The following is a 20,963-nucleotide window of genomic DNA, read 5'->3' on the forward strand; positions in this document are numbered from 1 at the left end:
ATACTTTATTCTTTTTGTTGCAATGGTAAATGGGAGTGTTTTCTTGATTATACTTTCAGAGTTTTCATCATTAGTGTATAGGATTGCCAGAGATTTATGCACATTAATTTTGTATCCTGCTACTTTACCAAATTCATTGATTAACTCTAGTAGTTTTCTGGTAGCATCTTTAGGATTCTCTATGTATAGTATCATGTCATCTGCAAACAGTGACAGCTTTACTTCTTCTTTTCTGATTTGGATTCCTTTTATTTCCTTTTCTTCTCTGATTGCTATGGCTAAAACTTCCAAAACTATGTTGAATAAGAGTGGTGAGAGTGGGCAACCTTATCCTGTTCCTGATCTTAGTGGAAATGCTTTCAGTATTTCACCATTGAGGACGATGTTGGCTGTGGGTTTGTCATATATGGCCTTTATTATGTTGAGGAAAGTTCCCTCTATGCCTACTTTCTGGAGGGTTTTTTTCATAAATGGGTGTTGAATTTTGTCAAAAGCTTTCTCTGCATCGTTTGAGAGGATCATATGGTTTTTATTCTTCAATTTGTTAATAAGGTGTATCACATTGATTGATTTGCATATACTGAAGAATCCTTGCATTCCTGGAATAAACCCCACTTGATCATGGTGTATGATCCTTTTAATGTGCTGTTGGATTCTGTTTGCTAGTATTTTGTTGAGGATTTTTGCATCTATGTTCATCAGTGATATTGGCCTGTAGTTTTCTTTCTTTGTGGCATCCTTGTCTGGTGTTGGTATCAGGTTGATGGTGGCCTCATAGAATGAGTTTGGGAGTGGTCCTTCCTCTGCTATATTTTGGAACTGTTTGAGAAGGATAGGTGTTAGCTCTTCTCTAAATGTTTGATAGAATTCGCCAGTAAAGCCATCTGGTCCTGGGCTTTTGTTTGTTGGAAGATTTTTAATCACAGTTTCAATTTCAGTGCTTGTGATTGGTCTGTCCGTATTTTCTATTTCTTCCTGGTTCAGTCTTGGCAGGTTGCGCATTTCTAAGAATTTGTCCATTTCTTCCAGGTTGTCCATTTTATTGGCATAGAGTTGCTTGTAGTAATCTCTCATGATATTTTGTATTTCTGCAGTGTCAGTTGTTACTTCTCCTTTTTCATTTCTAATTCTATTGATTTGAGTCTTCTCCCTTTTTTTCTTGATGAGTCTGGCTAATGGTTTATCAATTTTGTTTATCTTCTCAAAGAACCAGCTTTTTTTTTTTTTTTAACATCTTTATTGGGGTATAATTGCTTTACAATGGTGTGTTAACTTCCGCTTTACAACAAAGTGAATCAGTCATACATAAACACATGTTCCCATATGTCCTCCCTGTTGCGTCTCCCTCCCTCCCACCCTCCCCATCCCACCCCTCCAGGCTGTCACAAAGCACCGAGCCAATATCCCTGTGCCATGCGGCTGCTTCCCACCAGCTATCTACCTTACTACGTTTGTTAGTGTGTATATGTCCATGACTCTCTCTCGCCCTGTCACAGCTCACCCTTCCCCCTCCCCATAACCTCAAGTCCGTTCTCTAGGAGGTCTGCGTCTTTATTCCTGCTTTACCCCTAGGTTTTTCATGACATTTTTTTCCTTAAATTCCATATATATGTGTTAGCATACGGTATTTGTCTTTTTCTTTCTGACTTACTTCACTCTGTATGACAGACTCTAGGTCTATCCACCTCATTACAAATAGCTCAATTTCGTTTCTTTTTATGGCTGAGTAATATTCCATTGTATATATGTGCCACATCTTCTTTATCCATTCATCCGATGACGGGCACTTAGGTTGCTGCCATCTCCTGGCTATTGTAAACAGAGCTGCAATGAACATTTTGGTACATGACTCTTTTTGAATTTTGGTTTTCTCAGGGCATATGCCCAGTAATGGGATTGCTGGGTCATATGGTAGTTCTATTTGTAGTTTTTTAAGGAACCTCCATACTGTTCTCCATAGTGGCTGAACCAATTCACATTCCCACCAGCAGTGCAAGAGTGTTCCCTTTTCTCCACACCCTCTCCAGCATTTATTGTTTCTAGATTTTTTGATGATGGCCATTCTGACTGGTGTGAGATGATATCTCATTGTAGTTTTGATTTGCATTTCTCTAATGATTAATGATGTTGAGCATTCTTTCATGTGTTTGTTGGCAGTCTGTATATCTTCTTTGGAGAAATGTCTATTTAGGTCTTCTGCCCATTTTTGGATTGGGTTGTTTGTTTTCTTGTTATTGAGCTGCATGAGCTGCTTGTAAATTTTGGAGATTAATCCTTTGTCGGTTGCTTCATTTGCAAATATTTTCTCCCATTCTGAGGGTTGTCTTTTGGTCTTGTTTATGGTTTCCTTTGCTGTGCAAAAGCTTTGAAGTTTCATTAGGTCCCATTTGTTTATTTTTGTTTTTATTTCCATTACTCTAGGAGGTGGGTCAGAAAGGATCTTGCTGTGATTTATGTCATAGAGTGTTCTGCCTATGTTTTCCTCTAAGAGTTTGATAGTTTCTGGCCTTACATTTAGGTCTTTAATCCATTTTGAGCTTATTTTTGTGTATGGTGTTAGGGAGTGATCTAATCTCATACTTTTACATGTACCTGTCCAGTTTTCCCAGCACCACTTATTGAAGAGGCTGTCCTTTCTCCACTGTACATTACTGCCACCTTTATCAAAGATAAGGTGTCCATATGTGCATGGGTTTATCTCTGGGCTTTCTATCCTGTTCCATTGATCTATCTTTCTGTTTTTGTGCCAGTACCATACCGTCTTGATAACTGTAGCTTTGTAGTATAGTCTGAAGTCAGGGAGCCTGATTCCTCCAGTTCCTTCTTTCGTTCTCAAGATTGCTTTGGCTATTCGGGGTCTTTTGTGTTTCCATACAAATTGTGAAATTTTTTGTTCTAGTTCTGTGAAAAATGCCAGTGGTAGTTTGATAGGGATTGCATTGAATCTATAGATTGCTTTGGGTAGTAGAGTCATTTTCACAATGTTGATTCTTCCAATCCAAGAACATGGTATATCTCTCCATCTATTTGTATCATCTTTAATTTCTTTCATCAGTGTCTTATAATTTTCTGCATACAGGTCTTTTGTCTCCTTAGGTAGGTTTATTCCTAGATATTTTATTCTTTTTGTTGCAATGGTAAATGGGAGTGTTTTCTTGATTTCAATTTCAGATTTTTCATCATTAGTATATAGGAATGCCAGAGATTTCTGTGCATTAATTTTGTATCCTGCCACTTTACCAAATTCATTGATTAGCTCTAGTAGTTTTCTGGTAGCATCTTTAGGGTTCTCTATGTATAGGATCATGTCATCTGCAAACAGTGACAGCTTTACTTCTTAATTTTATTGATCTTTGCTATCGTGTCCTTGATTTCTTTTTCATTTATTATTGATCTGATCTTTATGATTTCTTTCCTTCTGCTAACTTTGGGGTTTTTTTGTTCTTCTTTCTCTAATTGCTTTAGGTGCAAGGTTAGGTTGTTTATTTGAGATGTTTCCTGTTTCTTAAGGTAGGATTGTATTGCTGTAAACTTCCCTGTAGGAACTGCTTTTGCTGCATCCCATAGGTTTTGGTCGTCGTGTCTCCATTGTCATTTGTTTCTAGGTATTTTTTGATTTCTTCAGTGATCTCTTGGTTATTCAGTAGTGTATTGTTTAGCCTCCATGTGTTTGTATTTTTTACAGATTTTTCTTGTAATTGATATCTAGTCACATGGCATTGTGGTCAGAAAAGATACTTGATACAATTTCAATTTTCTTAAATTTACCAAGGCTTGATTTGTGACCCAAGATATGATCTATCCTGGAGAATGTTCCATGAGCACTTGAGAAAAATGTGTATTCTGTTGTTTTTGGATGGAATGTCCTATAAACATGAATTAAGTCCATCTTGTTTAATGTATCATTTAAAGCTTGTATTTCCTTATTTATTTTCATTTTGGATGATCTGTCCATTGGTGAATGTGGGGTGTTAAAGTCCCCAACTATGAATGCATTAGTGTGGATTTCCCCTTTTATGGCAGTTAGTATTTGCCTTATGTATTGAGGTGCTCCTATGTTGGGTGCATAAATATTTACAATTGTTATATGTTCTTCTTGGATCGATGCCTTGATCATTATGTAGTGTCCTTTGTCTCTTCTAATAGTCTTTATTTTAAAGTCTATTTTGTCTGATATGAGAATTGCTACTCCAGCTTTCTTTTGGTTTCCATTTGCATGGAATATCTTTTTCCATCCCCTCACTTTCAGTCTGTATGTGTCTCTAGGTCTGAAGTGGGTCTCTTATAGACAGCATATATATGGGTCTTGTTTTTTTATCCATTCAGCCAGTCTGTGTCTTTTTCTGGGAGCGTTTAATCCATTTACATTTAACTTAATTATTGATATGTATGTTCCTATTCCCATTTTCTTAATTGTTTTGGGTTTGTTATTGTAGGTCTTTTCCTTCTCTTGTGTTTCTTGCCTAGGGAAGTTTCTTTAGCATTTGTTGTAAAGCTGGTTTGGTGGTGCTGAAATCTCTCAGCTTTTGCTTGTCTGTAAAGGTTTTAATTTCTCCATCAAATCTGAATGAGATCCTTGCTGGGTAGCGTAATCTTGGTTGTAGGTTTTTCTCCTTCATCACTTTCAATATGTCCTGCCACTCCCTTCTGGCTTGCAAAGTTTCTGCTGAAAGATCAGCTGTTAACCTTATGGGGATTCCCTTGTGTGTTATTTGTTGTTTTTCCCTTGCTGCTTTTAATATGTTTTCTTTGTATTTAATTTTTTACAGTTTGGTTAATATGTGTCTTGGCGTGTTTCTCCTTGGATTTATCCTGTATGGGACTCTCTGTGCTTCCTGGGCTTTATTAACTATTTCCTTTCCCATATTAGGGAAGTTTTCAAGTATAATCTCTTGAAATATTTTCTCAGTCCCTTTCGTTTTCTCTTCTTCTTCTGGAATCTCTATAATTCGAATGTTGGTGCGTTTAATATTGTCCCAGAGGTCTCTGAGACTGTCTTCAGTTCTTTTCATTCTTTTTTCTTTATTCTGCTCTGCAGTAGTTATTTCCACTATTTTATCTTCCAGGTCACTTATCCGTTCTTTTGCCTCAGTTATTCTGCTCTTGATCCCATCTAGAGTATTTTTCATTTCATTTATTGTGTTGTTCATTGTTGCTTGTTTCATCTTTAGTTCTTCTAGGTCCTTGTTAAATGTTTCTTGCGTTTTGTCTATTTTATTTCCAAGATTTTGGATCATGTTTACTATCATTATTCTGAATTCTTTTTCAGGTAGACTGCCTATTTCCTCTTCATTTGTTATGTCTGGTGGGTTTTTATCTTGCTCCTTCATCTGCTGTATGTTTTTCTGTCTTCTCATTTTACTTATCTTACTTTGTTTGGTGTCTCCTTTTTGCAGGCTGCAGGTTCGTAGTTCCTGTTGTTTTTGGTATCTGTCCCCAGTGGCTAAAGTTGGTTCAGTGGGTTGTGTAGGCTTCCTGGTGGAGGAGACTAGTGCCTGTGTTCTGGTGGATGAGGCTGGATCTTGTCTTTCTGGTGGGCAGGTCCACGTCTGGTGGTGTGTTTTCGGGTGTCTGTGGACTTATTATGGTTTTAGACAGCCTCTCTGCTAATGGGTGGGGTTATGTTCCTGTCTTGCTAGTGTTTGGCATAGAGTGCCCAGCCCTGTAGCTTGCTGGTCGTTGAGTGAAGCTGGGTGCTGGTGTTGAGATGGCGATCTCTGGGAGATTTTTGCCATTTGATATTATGTAGAGCTGGGAGGTCTCTTGTTGACCAATGTTCTGAAGTTGGCTCTCCGACCTCAGAGGCACAGCAGTGACTCCTGGCTGCAGCACCAAGAGCCTTTCATCCACCCAGCTCAGAGTAAAAGGGAGAAAAAGTAGAAAAGAAAGAAAGAAAGAAAGAAAGAAAGGGAAAGAAAGAAAAGAAAGAAAGGAAGAAGGAGAAAGAAAGAAAGAAAGAGTAAGATAAAATAAAATAATTAAAATAAAAAATAATTATTAAGAAAAAACTTTTTTTAAAAAGAAAAAAAACCGGACTCATATAGCCCTAGGAGAAATGGTGAAAGCAAAATCTCACACAGAAGCATACACATACACACTCACAAAAAGAGGAAAAGGGGAAAAAATCATAAATCTTGCTCGCAAAGTCCACCTCCTCAGTTTGGAATGATTTGTTGTCTATTCATGTATTCCACAGATGCAGGGTACATCAAGTTGATTGTGGAGCTTTAATCCGCTGCTTCTGAGGCTGCTGGGAGAGATTTCCCTTTCTCTTTTTTGTTCGTACAGCTCCTGGGGCTCAGCTTTGGATTTGGCCCCACCTCTGCATGTAGGTCGCCAGAGTGCGTCTGTTCTTCGCTCAGACAGGACGGGGTTAAAGGAGCGGCTGACTCGGGGGCTCTGGCTCACTCAGGCTGGGGGGAGGGAGGGGTATGGAGTGCGGGGCGAGCCTGCGGCGGCAGAGGCCGGCGGGACGTTGCACCAGCCTGAGGCGTGCGGTGCCTTCTCCCAGGGAAGTTGTCCCTGGATCCCGGGACCCTGGCAGTGGTGGGCTGCACAGGCTCTCCGGAAGGGAGGTGTGGATAGTGACCTGTGCTTGCACACAGGCCTCTTGGTGGCGGCAGCAGCAGCCTTAGCGTTTCGTGCCCATCTCTGGGGTCCGTGCTGTTAGCCGCGGCTCGCACCCGTCTCTGGAGCTCCTTTAAGCAGCGCTCTTAATCCCCTCTCCTCGCGCATCAGGAAACAAAGAGGGAAGAAAAAGTCTCTTGCCTCTTCGGCAGGTGCAGACTTTTCCCCGGACTCCCTCCTGGCTAGCCGTGGTGCACTAACCCCTTCAGGCTGTGTTCACGCCGCCAACCCCAGTTTTCTCCCTGTTCTCCGACCGAAGCCCAAGCCTCAGCTCCCAACCCCGCCCGCCTCGGCGGGTGAGCAGACAAGCCTCTCGGGCTGGTGAGTGCCGGTCAGCACCGATCCTCTGTGCGGGAATCTCACCGCTTTGCCCCCTGCACCCCTGTTGTTGTGCTTTCCTCTGCGGCTCCGAAGCTTCCCCCGGCTCCGCCACCCACAGTCTCTGCCCGTGAAGGGGCTTCCTAGTGTGTGGAAACCTTTCCTTCTTCACAGCTCCCTCCCACTGGTGCAGGTCCCGTCCCTATTCTTTTGTCTCTGTTTATTCTTTTTTCTTTTGCCCTACCCAGGTACGTGGGGAGTTTCTTGCCTTTTGGGAGGTCTGAGGTTTTCTGCCAGCGTTCAGTAGGTGTTCTGCTGTAGGAGTTGTGCCACGTGTTGATGTATTTCTGGTGTATCATAAAGAAGGCTCAGAAATTCTTGGGTGGGTCCAAGGGAGGCACAAGGTGGCTGTGGGGTCAGCTGGTGGCTACGATGATCACATGGTTCCCTCTGATGGGTTTGCAGTTCGATGTGGAATAGTGAATAAAAGGGTCAGTTCATCTTCAGGATTACTATAATTGACTCTAGAAGCCACCATGAGAGCTAAAATTTTTATTTTATTTTACTTACAAGAGTAATGCATGTAAATTATAAAAACTTCAGACAATACAAGCACTTGATGGAGCATAAGGTGAGAACCTGATATTTATATCGTCCAAAATGAGTTTCATTTTAAATGTGAAAGCTTGAAGCGTCTCTTACAAGAACTTCCTGTGATCTGCCACAGGGAAAGACTTAAATGAGAAAGAATCCCATAGGATCTTAGATCTGCTTCTTTTACAACATCTTCCCTTTGAAAATGAACAGAATAGAGAAGTGAAAGAATACATGTTTTATAAAAATATATTAGACATTATGCCGTAGAGTGACATGTGTAATAGTGGTTTTTCTCACCCTAAGAAGACCAACAGATTTGAACTGAAACAAGTGAATTTTTACCCCTTAACGTATTTTTGGAAAGACCTTCAGTTTGCTTATTTTTCTCAGCCCCATTGGGCATGGTGACTTTATGTGGAAAGCTCTTTTGGAGTCTGATTCACTTCTCAGTTTTGGAGGAGTGAAGATGAATGCTTATGTAACTCCACTGAGTTATAGAACACTAGGTTGAGAGCTCAATTAACTTACATGCTTAACAACGGCTAGCTTTTTTTTCTTCCTTTCTTCTGGAATGAGATAATGGATGTAGAAGCCTTTGGCACAATGCCTGGCACATAGTGGGTGCTCAAAAATCTTTCCTTCCTCCCTCCCTTCCTTCCTTCTCCAGTATTTTAGATTTAAATTGCCATGAAATAAGAGTTTATAATAAACTATCTTAGAAATCATCAATTCTTTGAAGCACATAGTTTTCCTTTGCTGAAATAGTGATTTGGTCTCTAGTTGCTCCCGGCTATGTGACCATCAAGATGTGGTTGTCAGTGCCTGTAAGTGTGCATCGCAACTTTCAGAGTAGGTGTCAACAGCTTGGAATAAACTGCCAGAGACTATATTTGAGCACGTTTTTAAAAAATTCCTGCATTACCAACACAAAGGATGACTGTGTGGAGAGATGTGGACATTGATGACTCTGAATAAAACATCCAGAAGCATCAAAATATGAATGTAAGGGCTTCCCTGATGGCGCAGTGGTTAAGAATCCGCCTGCCAATGCAGGGGACATGGGTTTGAGCCCTGGTCCGGGAAGATCCCACATGCCGCGGAGCAACTAAACCCGTGCACTGTGACTACTGAGCCTGCACTCTAGAGCTCGTGAGCCACAACTACTGAGCCTGCGTGCCACAACTACTGAAGCCCGCATGCCTAGAGTCCATGCTCCACAAGAAGAGAAGCCATCGCAATGAGAAGCCCATGCACCACCACGAAAAGTATCCCCCGCTCACCACAACTAGGGAAAGCCTGCGCACAGCAACGAAGACCCAATGCAGCCAAAAAAAAAATTCTGAATGTGGATACATTTTGGGAATACTTTAACCAATTTATTGCCCTTACATTTTCTTTTGTATGTATGTACAAGAATGAAATTTTGGGCAGAAAAATGTAAGTCTAAAAAGATTCTTTTGATAAATTGAAAATTGAAAGTTTGAGGGATGAAAAAAAGCATTGTTTTGTAATTAATTGGCCACAATTTCTATTTTAGTGGTGTACAAAATAATGATGTATCTTGTGGTTAATGGTATCTTAAATTGGATGAAGTACAATAATTCTAATTATCTATGAAAACAAATTCTCTGTGTGTTAAGCTCTTTAGGAAAATCTTTTATCCAAAAACATGGCAGATATTTCTGACCAGCTTGTTGTATTATAAGGCAATGGCAGAAATTATACTAATGGCTAATAATTTAGGAAGAACTAATGACATTTGTAAAAAAAATAAATAGACCTTCTGTCCCTATTTCCTCCCAGCTCTACATCCAGGTTCCAGACAAGCTTATGAGAAATTACTTTCCATGAAGAAGCCTGAGCATAATAGTCTGAATTGTGAATTTTTTATTCTTCCACACCTGCTTCCTATAGCACTGTGGTACCTTGCCTTGAATGTATAAAGTGATGGATGAAACACTCTTGCACTGCTGGTGGGAATGTGAATTGGTTCAGCCACTATGGAGAACAGTATGGAGGTTCCTTAAAAAACTACAAATAGAACTACCATATGACCCAGCAATCCCACTACTGGGCATATACCCTGAGAAAACCAAAATTCAAAAAGAGTCATGTACCAAAATGTTCATTGCAGCTCTATTTACAATAGCCCGGAGATGGAAACAACCTAAGTGCCCGTCATCGGATGAATGGATAAAGAAGATGTGGCACATATATACAATGGAATATTACTCAGCCATAAAAAGAAATGAAATTGAGCTATTTGTAATGAGGTGGATAGACCTAGAGTCTGTCATACAGAGTGAAGTAAGTCAGAAAGAAAAAGACAAATACCGTATGCTAACACATATATATGGAATTTAAGAAAAAAATGTCATGAAGAACCTAGGGGTAAAGCAGGAATAAAGACGCAGACCTCTTAGAGAACGGACTTGAGGTTATGGGGAGGGGGAAGGGTGAGCTGTGACAGGGCGAGAGAGAGTCATGGGCATATACACACTAACAAACGCAGTAAGGTAGATAGCTAGTGGGAAGCAGCCGCATGGCACAGGGATATTGGCTCGGTGCTTTGTGACAGCCTGGAGGGGTGGGATGGGGAGGGTGGGAGGGAGGGAGACGCAACAGGGAAGACATATGGGAACATATGTTTATGTATGACTGATTCACTTTGTTATAAAGCAGAAACTAACACACCATTGTAAAGCAATTATACCCCAATAAAGATGTTAAAAAAAAAAAAAAAAAAAAAAAAAAAGCTAAAAACAGAACTACCATACGACCCAGCAATCCCACTACTGCGCATATACCCTGAGAAAACCGTAATTCAAAAAGAGTCATGTACCACAGTGTTCATTGCAGCTCTATTTACAATAGCCAGGACATGGAAGCAACCTAAGTGTCCATCAACAGATGAATGGATAAAGAAGATGTGGCACACATACACAATGGAATATCACTCAGCCATAAAAAGAAATGAAATTGAGTTATTTGTAGTGAGGTGGATGGACCTAGAGTCTGTCATTCAGAGTGAAGTAAGTCAGAAAGAGAAAAACAAATACCGTATGCTAACACATATATATGGAATCTAAAAAACAACAAAAAAATGGTCATGAAGAACCTAGGGGCAAGATGGGAATAAAGACACAGACCTACTAGAGAATGGACTTGAAGATACAGGGAGGGGGAAGGGTAAGATGGGACAAAGTGAGAGAGTGGCATGGACATATATACACTACCAAATGTAAAATAGATAGCTAGTGGGAAGCAGCCGCATAGCACGGGGAGATCAGCTCTGTGCTTTGTGACCACCTAGAGGGGTGGGAGGGAGGGAGACGCAAGAGGGAAGAGATTATGGGGACATATGTATAACTGATTCACTCTGTTATAAAGCAGAAACTAACACACCATTGTAAAGCAGTTATACTCCAATAAAGATGTTAAAAAAAAAAAAAAATAAAAAAAAAAAAAAAAAAATAAAGTGATGGATGAATATTGGAGATCTTGCTGATACATCTGATGTGTCAGAAATTTCAAATTAAGGAAATATCAGTGGCTGAGGGTATAGTTTAAGTGTTCATTGAGAAGCTTAACCATTCTTTAATTATATTTGGTTTTGGACTTGTGGCCTGGAGTATGAGAAGATTTGTATTGAGCCTGTCCTCAGGGTTCCTGGTAGGGGTTCTCTGTTGAAACTTTTCTTCCTGTGAAGCAGAAGGGTAGACATCTGGAAATTTCTTCTATTCAGCATAGCCTTGAGTGTTTTCTTTTTCTTTTTTTCTTTTTTCTATGAGGGCATATTAACATTTATTTATTTATTTATTTAACATCTTTATTGGAGTATAATTGCTTTACAATGGTGTGTTAATTTCTGCTTTATAACAAAGTGAATCAGCTATACATATACATATATCCCCATATCTCTTCCCTCTTGCGTCTCCCTCCCTCCAGTCCTCCCTATCCCACCCCTCTAGGTGGTCACAAAGCACCGAGGTGATCTCCCTGTGCTATGCGGCTGCTTCCCACTAGCTATCTATTTTACATTTGGTAGTGTATATATGTCCATGCCACTCTCTCACTTTGTCCCAGCTTACCCTTCCCCCTCCCCATGCCCTCAAGTCCATTCTCTAGTAGGTCTGTGTCTTCAGTTGGCCTCTCAATTTTACTTTCTCTATTATTCCAAAACCTGTGCCTGTGCAAATGTGGGCCCCTGCTAATTTTCATGGCTGGTTCAATTTGTCAGAATGTAATAAATTGTTCTCCAAACCCACGTGTTAAGTATTTCTAATAAATAGGAAATTCTCACCCTAAAAATTTCTCTTTTAATCACAAATAATAGGCACATAAAGTGGCTTGCCATCTGTACATTTGCATGTTTAAAATTCTTCAGATATTAACAGATTCTTTTCTGTTTTGAATGAATCCAGTTTTGCCTGGCTGCATAATTAAATGCTTCCGGGCTCCCACAGGCTGTGGTTTCCAATGGAATATAAACCATAAGTTATAAGTGGACTCGGCACAAGTCATTTGGTTCTGACTTTATCTGTGGGAAATTAATCAAACAGAAATTTGCCAGGTAACTGGGAAATTTTCTTTTTCTTGAGTAATAAGAAAAAAGTATTATGAAGTATTTGAAAGGTTGATAAAAAGGTATACTCAAAAGCTACCAAGCATGGCTGATTTAATTGTACTGAAATTTTTAGACTTTCAATATTGAATTTCTTTCCCTCATTCATAGTAAGACTAGGTCTTCCTTCAAATTATAGTCATAAAATGGCACCATTTAAAGCCCTTCTCAGAGGAAGTCCTCGCAGTGAGGAGCAGTATGCACAGTGGTTAAGAACCAAGTCTCTGGAGGCAGGCTACCCTGAGGTAAATCCCAGGTCTCTGCCTGCGTCACCTTGGGCAAGTTATTTAACTTCTCTGTGTCTCCTGTTTTTTCATCTGTAGAATGGAGTTGATAACATAGCACCTCCTCTTGGGATTATGTGAGGATTAAGTGAGCTAATATGTGTAAAGTGTTCCTAAGAGTTCCCGGGACATAGGGAGTGCTGTGTAAGTGTCACTGATATTGGTAATTGCTGAGGTCTCTGGGTGAGCTTGTTTGGGAGGAGGTGAATGACTTCCCAAAAGCCTACTTTTAATAAATTGAAATGGATACTGATCAGTTACCAAGTGCCTGCTGTGGGTCACGCACTATTTCATGCCATTCTCAGAGTCATCTGGAGAGGAATGTTCGGGCACCCTGTTTTTCTATGAGGATAGAGGCAGGGAGGTTAAGCGTCCCCCTCAGTGGCACATGGGAAGAAGAGGCAGAGCAGAGCTGGGATTCACACCCAGCTCCAACTGAGCCCACACCCTAGAGTCCTCCCATGTTACCATAAAGACTCTATGGATGAGCATGAGAAGACAGGGTGCAAGTTAACCAGCCTGGGTCTCTTCCTAACCAGCTCTGTCACCATGACCCAGTGACCCTTTTACATAAATGCCATAGAATCCCAAATATCAAGTAATGAATAGAGACCAGCTGAGACCCAGGCACAACTGCAGAATAAGTGATAACTCTTTGTAATCTTGCAACCTCCACATCTCTCTGTAAAAGCACCTCAGGGAATCTTATAGCACAAAAGAAGATCTTGGAAATAAATACGTATCCCTCTCCTGTTTCAGGTGAAAGAACAGAGGCATATGGAATGATAATAACACCCAAGGTCACAGGCAAAGTGACAGAGCCGGGTTTACAGCAAGGCCTAGGCCCGCCAGTACAGGCCTATCTCCATTGCCTCATGACATTTCTGAGGTTGCCAATTCTGGATGCCCAGGATAAAGCAAGCTCGTAAAAGGGTGAACTGGCAGAATAAGGAGATCATTAAGAACAAGTACTAGAAGTGTCTTGAAAACCGCTACCTCTTGTATCAAGAGTCACCATGTAGAGGCTTCATGACTTGGTGGAAAGGAATAAATGGGTTGTATTTGGAACTCTTCTTTGGAGCACATTTGTAATATTTGCTTAGGATGTGTAGAGTGGCATGATAATGGTATCCATCATGGCCTAATAATGACTTTCAGGAGCATTTCTTTGGAGAATTCCAATAGTTTCTCTTGACCAATAATATAAGAATTAAAATAAAAACAATATTTATAGCTGTATTAGTTTGTTAGGACTGCTGTAAGAAAATACCATACATTGGGTGGCTGAAACAACAGAAATCTATTTTTTTTTCACAATTCTAGAGGCTAGAAGTCCAAGATCAAGGTGTCAGCAGGGTTGATTTCTTCTGAGGCCTCTCTCCTTGGTTTGCTGATGGCTTCCTTCTCTCTGTGTCTTCACATGATCTTCCCTCTGTGAGTGTCTTAGTCTCCTTTTCTTATAAGGCCATCAGTCATGTTGGATTAGGGCCCACTGTAATGACCTCATTTTACCTCAATTACTTCTTTAAAGAAACTATCTCTAATACAGTCACATTCTGAGATACTTAGGGGGTTAGGACTTCAACATATGACTTTGGGGAGGGCCCAATTCTATTCATAGCAATAGCTACATCTGTATCTATTATCTACATCTATATTTGTATCATTTGTGTGTCTTATTTGAACCTGAAATAATAATAGTGAGAATCCTCCAAATCCTATTGTGTGACAATGGAAAGATACATATTTGAAATTTAATTTTCCCAGCTTAATTGGGATGTGGCCTGTTAGCACAAACTTAGGAGGAATGAGCATTCTCACAGCAACCATTATCTAATTTCTGGACCCCTGAGACCTACTGCTCCATTGATGCTGCGAAGGGTGAGCACAGCTGGGGTATGTCACCAAGCTGCTGGCTTGCTGTCAGAAAGCCCATGTAGGGTCAGATCTGGAAAGGCTCACTGTGGGCAGCCAGAAGGAGGCACTGTGAGCATTCCTCTGGCCTCAGTCCTTTGATTCTCTTTGAGGCATGTACTAAAGGTGGATACTTGTCTATACACAAGAGGTGCAGACATGAATGTGGGGCAGTTATTGGTACCTTTCAAGTGAGCAGCCTGTGCAAAACTAGAAAGTGCAGGGTTTTCTTTTTCTTTCTTTCTTTTTTTTTTTTTTAAAGGATTCAAGTTTATCCAAGATTTTGGCATCATCCCATACCCCTTCCTTCCTCCCTGCTTCCCTCTTTCCCCCCTAAGCTTCCTTATCTCCTTCTCTAAATTATTTATAGAGTGAGGGCCTGCTCTAAACAAGGTGCCTTGCTTGGTCCTGTTGGGGCTGAGTAGGTGACTCAGAAGTGCTCTGCCTTGCATGTTTTATTCTGATAACCTAGGCCCTGTTCTGGTCTTGGATATGCTTTCAGGTGTTGCTCTGCTAGTTCCTGGCAAACCTGAAAGCCACTCAGTTAACTGTGTGCAGACCTCACACACCCTGAAACTCTCCCTCCTCCCTGTAGAACTGGCAGCTCTCATACCTCACCCCTTAGCTGCCTTCCCACACCTCCTCCCCCTCAGTCAGTGCCTAAGCCAGAGCCACTGGCTTTTGACCCCTCTGGCCCTATGGTAATCACTATGCTCCGTCTTGCTTCCCAGGATGCTTTATCCCCACCCCCACCCCACTTCTGAGCTGTTCATTCTGATTCCTCCCACTTCTTCCTCTTTTCACTTTGACTATTTTCCTGATTCATATTGACCATCCCCGATGAGCCAGTTTAGCATGAAAAAAATAAAACTTCTAATGATCTGCTTCCTCTCTGCCCACTGTTGTTTATTCCAGGGAAAAAAGCTTTGCTTCAGGAACTACTTCCTTGGAGTTGAGGGTAAAAAAGGAAGCCTAGGTTCATTTGTCCCTTTCTACAACCCTCACCCCATCCTGAAGTTACTTTCTAACCACTGAACAGTAGGCAGTATATTTATTTTTTAAAATAAGGAGTGGGAAGAGCATGGAAGGTAGAGGATGAAATTCCACAATGTAATTTAAACCTCACCTGCAGGTTATGTTATGATTCTCTAGGCAAGAAACACAAGAGAAGGAAAAGACCTACAATAACAAACCCAAAACAATTGAGAAAATGGGAATAGGAACATACATATCGATAATTACCTTAAATGTAAGTGTATTAAATGCTCCTACCAAAAGACTTAGATGACTGAATGGATAGAAAAACAAGACCCGTATATATGCTGTCTACAAGAGACCCACTTCAGACCTAGAGACACATACAGAATGAAAGTGAGGGGATGGAAAAAGATATTCCATGCAAATGGAAACCAAAAGAAAGCTGGAGTAGCAATTCTCATATCAGACAAAATAGACTTTAAAATAAAAACTATTAGAAGAGACAAAGAAGGACACTACATATAATGATCAAGGGATCGATCCAAGAAGAACATATAACAGTTGTAAATATTTATGTACCCAACATAGGAGCACCTCAATACATAAGGCAAATACTAACAGCCATAAAAGGGGAAATTGACAGTAATACATTCATAGTAGGGGACTTTAATACCCCACTTTCACCAATGGACAGATCATCCAAAATGAAAATAAATAAGGAAATACAAGCTTTAAATGATACATTAAACAAGATGGACTTAATTCATGTTTATAGGACATTCCATCCAAAAACAACAGAATACACATTTTTCTCAAGTGCTCATGGAACATTCTCCAGGATAGATCATATCTTGGGTCACAAATCAAGCCTTGGTAAATTTAAGAAAATTGAAATTGTATCAAGTATCTTTTCCGACCACAATGCTATGAGACTAGATATCAATTGCGGGAAAAGATGTGTAAAAAATACAAACACATGGAGGCTAAACAATACACTACTTAATAACGAAATGATCACTGAAGAAATCAAAGAGGAAATCAAAAAATACCTAGAAACAAATGACAATGGAGACACGACAACCCAAAACCTATGGGATGCAGTAAAAGCAGTTCTAACAGGGAAGTTTACAGCAATATAATCCTACTTTAAGAAACAGGAAACGTCTTGAATAAACAACCTAACCTTGTACCTAAAGCAATTAAAGAAAGAAGAACAAAAAAACCCCAAAGTTAGCAGAAGGAAAGAAATCATAAAGATCAGATCAGAAATAAATGAAATAGAAATGAAGGACACGATAGCAAAGATCAATAAAACTAAAAGCTGGTTCTTTGAGAAGATAAACAAAATTGATAAACCATTAGCCAGACTCATCAAGAAAAAAAGGGAGAAGACTCAAATCAGTAGAATTAGAAATGAAAAAGGAGAAGTAACAACTGACACTGCAGAAATACAAAGGATCATGAGAGATTACTACAAGCAACTCTATGCCAATAAAATGGACAACCTGGAAGAAATGGACAAATTCTTAGAAATGTACAACCTGCCAAGACTGAACCAGGAAGAAATAGAAAATATGAACAGACCAATCACAAGCACTGAAATTGAGACTGTGATTAAAAATCTTCCAACAAACAAAAGCCCAGGACCAGATGGCTTTACTGGCGAATTCTATCAAACATTTAGAGAAGAGCTAACACCTATCCTTCTCAAACTCTTCCAAAATATAGCAGAGGGAGGAACACTCCCAAACTCATTCTACGAGGCCACCATCAACCTGATACCAACACCAGACAAAGATATCACAAAGAAAGAAAACTACAGGCAAATATCACTGATGGACATAGATTCAAAAATTCTCAACAAAATACTAGCAACCAGAATCCAATGGCACATTAAAAGGATCATACACCATGATCAAGTGGGGTTTATTACAGGAATGCAAGGATTCTTCAATATATGCAAATCAATCAATGTGATACACCTTATCAACAAATTGAAGGAGAAACACCATATGATCATCTCAATAGATGCAGAGAAAGCTTTTGACAAAATTCAACACCCATTTATGATAAAAACTCTGCAGAAAGTAGGCATAGAGGGAAGTTTCCTCAACATAATAAAGGCCATATATGACAAACCCACAGCCAACATCGTCCTCAGTGGTGAGAAACTGAAACCATTTCCGCTAAGATCAGGAGCAAGACAAGGTTGCCCACTCTCACCACTCTTATTCAACATACTTTTGGAAGTTTTAGCCACAGCAATCAGAGAAGAAAAGGAAATAAAAGGAATCCAAATCGGAAAAGAAGAAGTAAAGCTGTCACTGTTTGCAGATGACATGATACTATACATAGGGAATCCCAAAGATGCTACCAGAAAACTACTAGAGCTAGTCAATGAATTTGGTAAAGTAGCAGGATACAAAATTAATGTGCATAAATCTCTGGCATTCCTATACACTAATGATGAAAAATCTGAAAATGAAATCAAGAAAACACTCCCATTTACCATTGCAACAAAAAGAATAAAATATCTAGGAATAAACCTACCTAAGGAGACAAAAGACCTGTATGCAGAAAATTATAAGACACTGATGAAAAAAATTAAAGATGATACAAATAGATGGAGAGATATACCATGTTCTTGGATTGGAAGAATCAACATTGTGAAAATGACTCTACTATCCAAAGCAATCTACAGATTCAACTCAATCCCTATGAAACTACCACTGTCATTTTTCACAGAACTAGAATAAAAAAATTCACAATTTGTATGGAAACACAAAAGACCCCGAATAGCAAAAGCAATCTTGAGAACAAAAAACGGAGCTGGAGGAATCAGGCTCCCTGACTTCAGACTATACTACAAAGCTACAGTAATCAAGACAGTATGGTACTGGCACAAAAACAGAAAGATCAATGAAACAGGATAGAAAGCCCAGAGATAAGCCCACACACATATGGTCACCTTATCTTTGATAAAGGAGGCAAGAATATACAGTGGAGAAAAGACAGCCTCTTCAATAATTGGTGCTGGGAAAACTGGACAGGTACATGATAAAGTATGAGATTAGAACACTCCCTAACACCATACACAAAAATAAGCTCAAAATGGATTAAAGATCTATATGTGAGGCCAGAAACTATCAAACTCTCAGAGGAAAACATAGGCAGAGCACTCTATGACATAAATGACAGCAAGATCCTTTTTGACCCACCTCCTAGAGAAATGGAAATAAAAACAAAAACAAATGAGACCTAATGAAACCTAAAAGCTTTTGCACAGCAAAGGAAACCATAAACAAGGCCAAAAGACAGCCTTCAGAATGGGAGAAAATATTTGCAAATGAAGCAACTGACAAAGGATTAATCTCCAGAATTTACAAACAGCTCATGCAGTTCAATAACAAAAAAACAACCCAATCCAAAAATGGGCAGAAGACCTAAACAGACATTTCTCCAAAGAAGATATACAGATTGCCAACAAACACATGAACGAATGCTCAATATCATTAATCATTAGAGAAATGCAAATCAAAACTACAATGAGATATCATCTCACACTGGTCAGAATGGCCATCATCAAAAAATCTAGAAACAGTAAATGCTGGAGAGGGTGTGGAGAAAAGGGAACACTCTTGCACTGCTGGTGGGAATGTGAATTGGTACATCCACTATGGAGAATAGTATGGAGGTTCCTTAAAAATCTACAAATAGAACTACCATATGACCCAGCAATCCCACTCCTAGGCATATGCCCTGAGAAAACCATAATTCAAAAAGAGTCATATACCAAAATGTTCATTGCAGCTCTGTTTACAATAGCCAGGAGATGGCAGCAACCTAAGTGTCCATCATCGGATGAATGGATAAAGAAGATGTGGCACATATATACAATGGAATATTACTCAGCCACAAAAAAAAACGAAATTGAGCTATTTGTAGTGAGGTGGATGGACCTAGAGTCTGTCATACAGAGTGAAGTAAGTCAGAAAGAGAAAAACAAATACTGTATGCTAACACATATATATGGAATCTAAGAAAAAAAAATGTCATGAAGAACCTAGGGGTGAGAGGGGAATAAAGACACAGACCTACTAGAGAATGGACTTGAGGATATGGGGAGGGGGAAGGGTAGCTGTGACAAAGTGAGAGAGTGACATGGACATATATACACTACCAAATGTAAAATAGATAGTTAGTGGGAAACAGCTGCATAGCACAGGTAGATCAGCTCAGTGGTTTTTGACCGCCTAGAGGGGTGGGATAGGGAGGGTGGGCGGGAGGGTGACGCAAGAGGGAAGAGATATGGGAACATATGTATATGTATAACTGATTCACTTTTTTATAAAGCAGAAACTAACACACCATTGTAAAGCAATTATACTCCAATAAAGATGTTAAAAAAAAAAGATGTTATGATTCATGTCTGGAATGGAATTCAAAACAGGTACCTATTCTACTTGAAAATTTCATTCCTACAACTTAATTTGGGAATAAGTGGTCAGAACTGCCACTATATGTATATATATATATATTTATATTTATCACATTGACACAGCCACAGTGTGTGTTCTCCTCACCCCAGCCAATCTCTGGGAAGACTGACCTTCTGCTCTCCAGCTAATCAAATTCATGTCCCAGGCAAAGTCCCGCAGTCTATGAGGGCTGCCTGGGCATCCATGAGCTCTTTGAGGTCCAGCCTCCATGTAAGCTATTTTGTATCCCAGCAACAAGCAGTCAGGTACCTAAGTGGCATTCAGTAGAAGTGTAGGGAAATGAGGAACTTTCTCTAGCCTCCTGTAATCACTCCCCTGCTTATTAATTCTGGTGTACTTGGTGTCGGTACCACTCATTTAAACACTAATGTACCTCTGACATTGTTCATTAGCCTCTTTAAGACTGATTGTTTTATCCTTCCCATCCAGGCTGCCAGTTCCTTGAGGAGAAGGATAGTGCTATATTTTTTTCTCTATATTTCTCTCTAATGCTTAGTACAGAGATGGTGCTCATAAATATTGTTGATTTAAACACAGTTCCTTTTTGCTTGACAGCAGTTTCTGTTGGAAACCAGTTTAGAGAACTGATTGTGCAGAAGGCACAATTTTATTGTAAGTACATCTATTAAAAAAACTGTCTGACTTCTGTGCATTTCAAATGGAGAGAGAAATTGTTATCAGCCAGTTGGTGCTTAGTTTGGTTCAACCACATTTACTGAGGAGTTGCTTTGCACCTACTACTGAACCAGGCAGTGTTCCTGCCTCACAGGAACATTCTGAGATGACAGGAGGTGTCTTGCTGCCTACCCTTGCCCTGGGGATAATGCTTGTCCTCACCAATGGGTCATAGATGACCAGCGGGCAGTGTACACAGTTCCAGCCACCTGGCCTGGACCTTCCTGGATGGTGACTTGGACCTGCAGCTTACCTAGTGCAGACCCTTTCTGGGTGGTGCCAAATTGCTGCCTCCTCGCCCATCCTTCACCCTCCTTTGGGAGCCAGAAGAGATTTGGCAGTGAGTTAGGTGACTTGACTCTGAAAAGTCTGCACTGTGTCTTTTCAGTGAACTTCAAAGTTATTGGCTTAAGAAGTAATGTGCAAAGGGGAAATAAACGCTGGTAA

The 20,963-nt window shown here is 40.0% G+C and overlaps 1 protein-coding gene across 1 annotated transcript in view; it reads left to right on the forward strand.

Moving 5' to 3' along the window:
• KCNAB1 (potassium voltage-gated channel subfamily A regulatory beta subunit 1) overlaps window positions 1–20,963 on the forward strand; it is a 427,972-nt gene that overhangs the window by 143,487 nt on the left and 263,522 nt on the right. The window lies entirely within an intron of this gene.

This window comes from Orcinus orca, chromosome 5, assembly GCF_937001465.1.
Source record: "Orcinus orca chromosome 5, mOrcOrc1.1, whole genome shotgun sequence".
NCBI lineage: Eukaryota > Metazoa > Chordata > Mammalia > Artiodactyla > Delphinidae > Orcinus > Orcinus orca.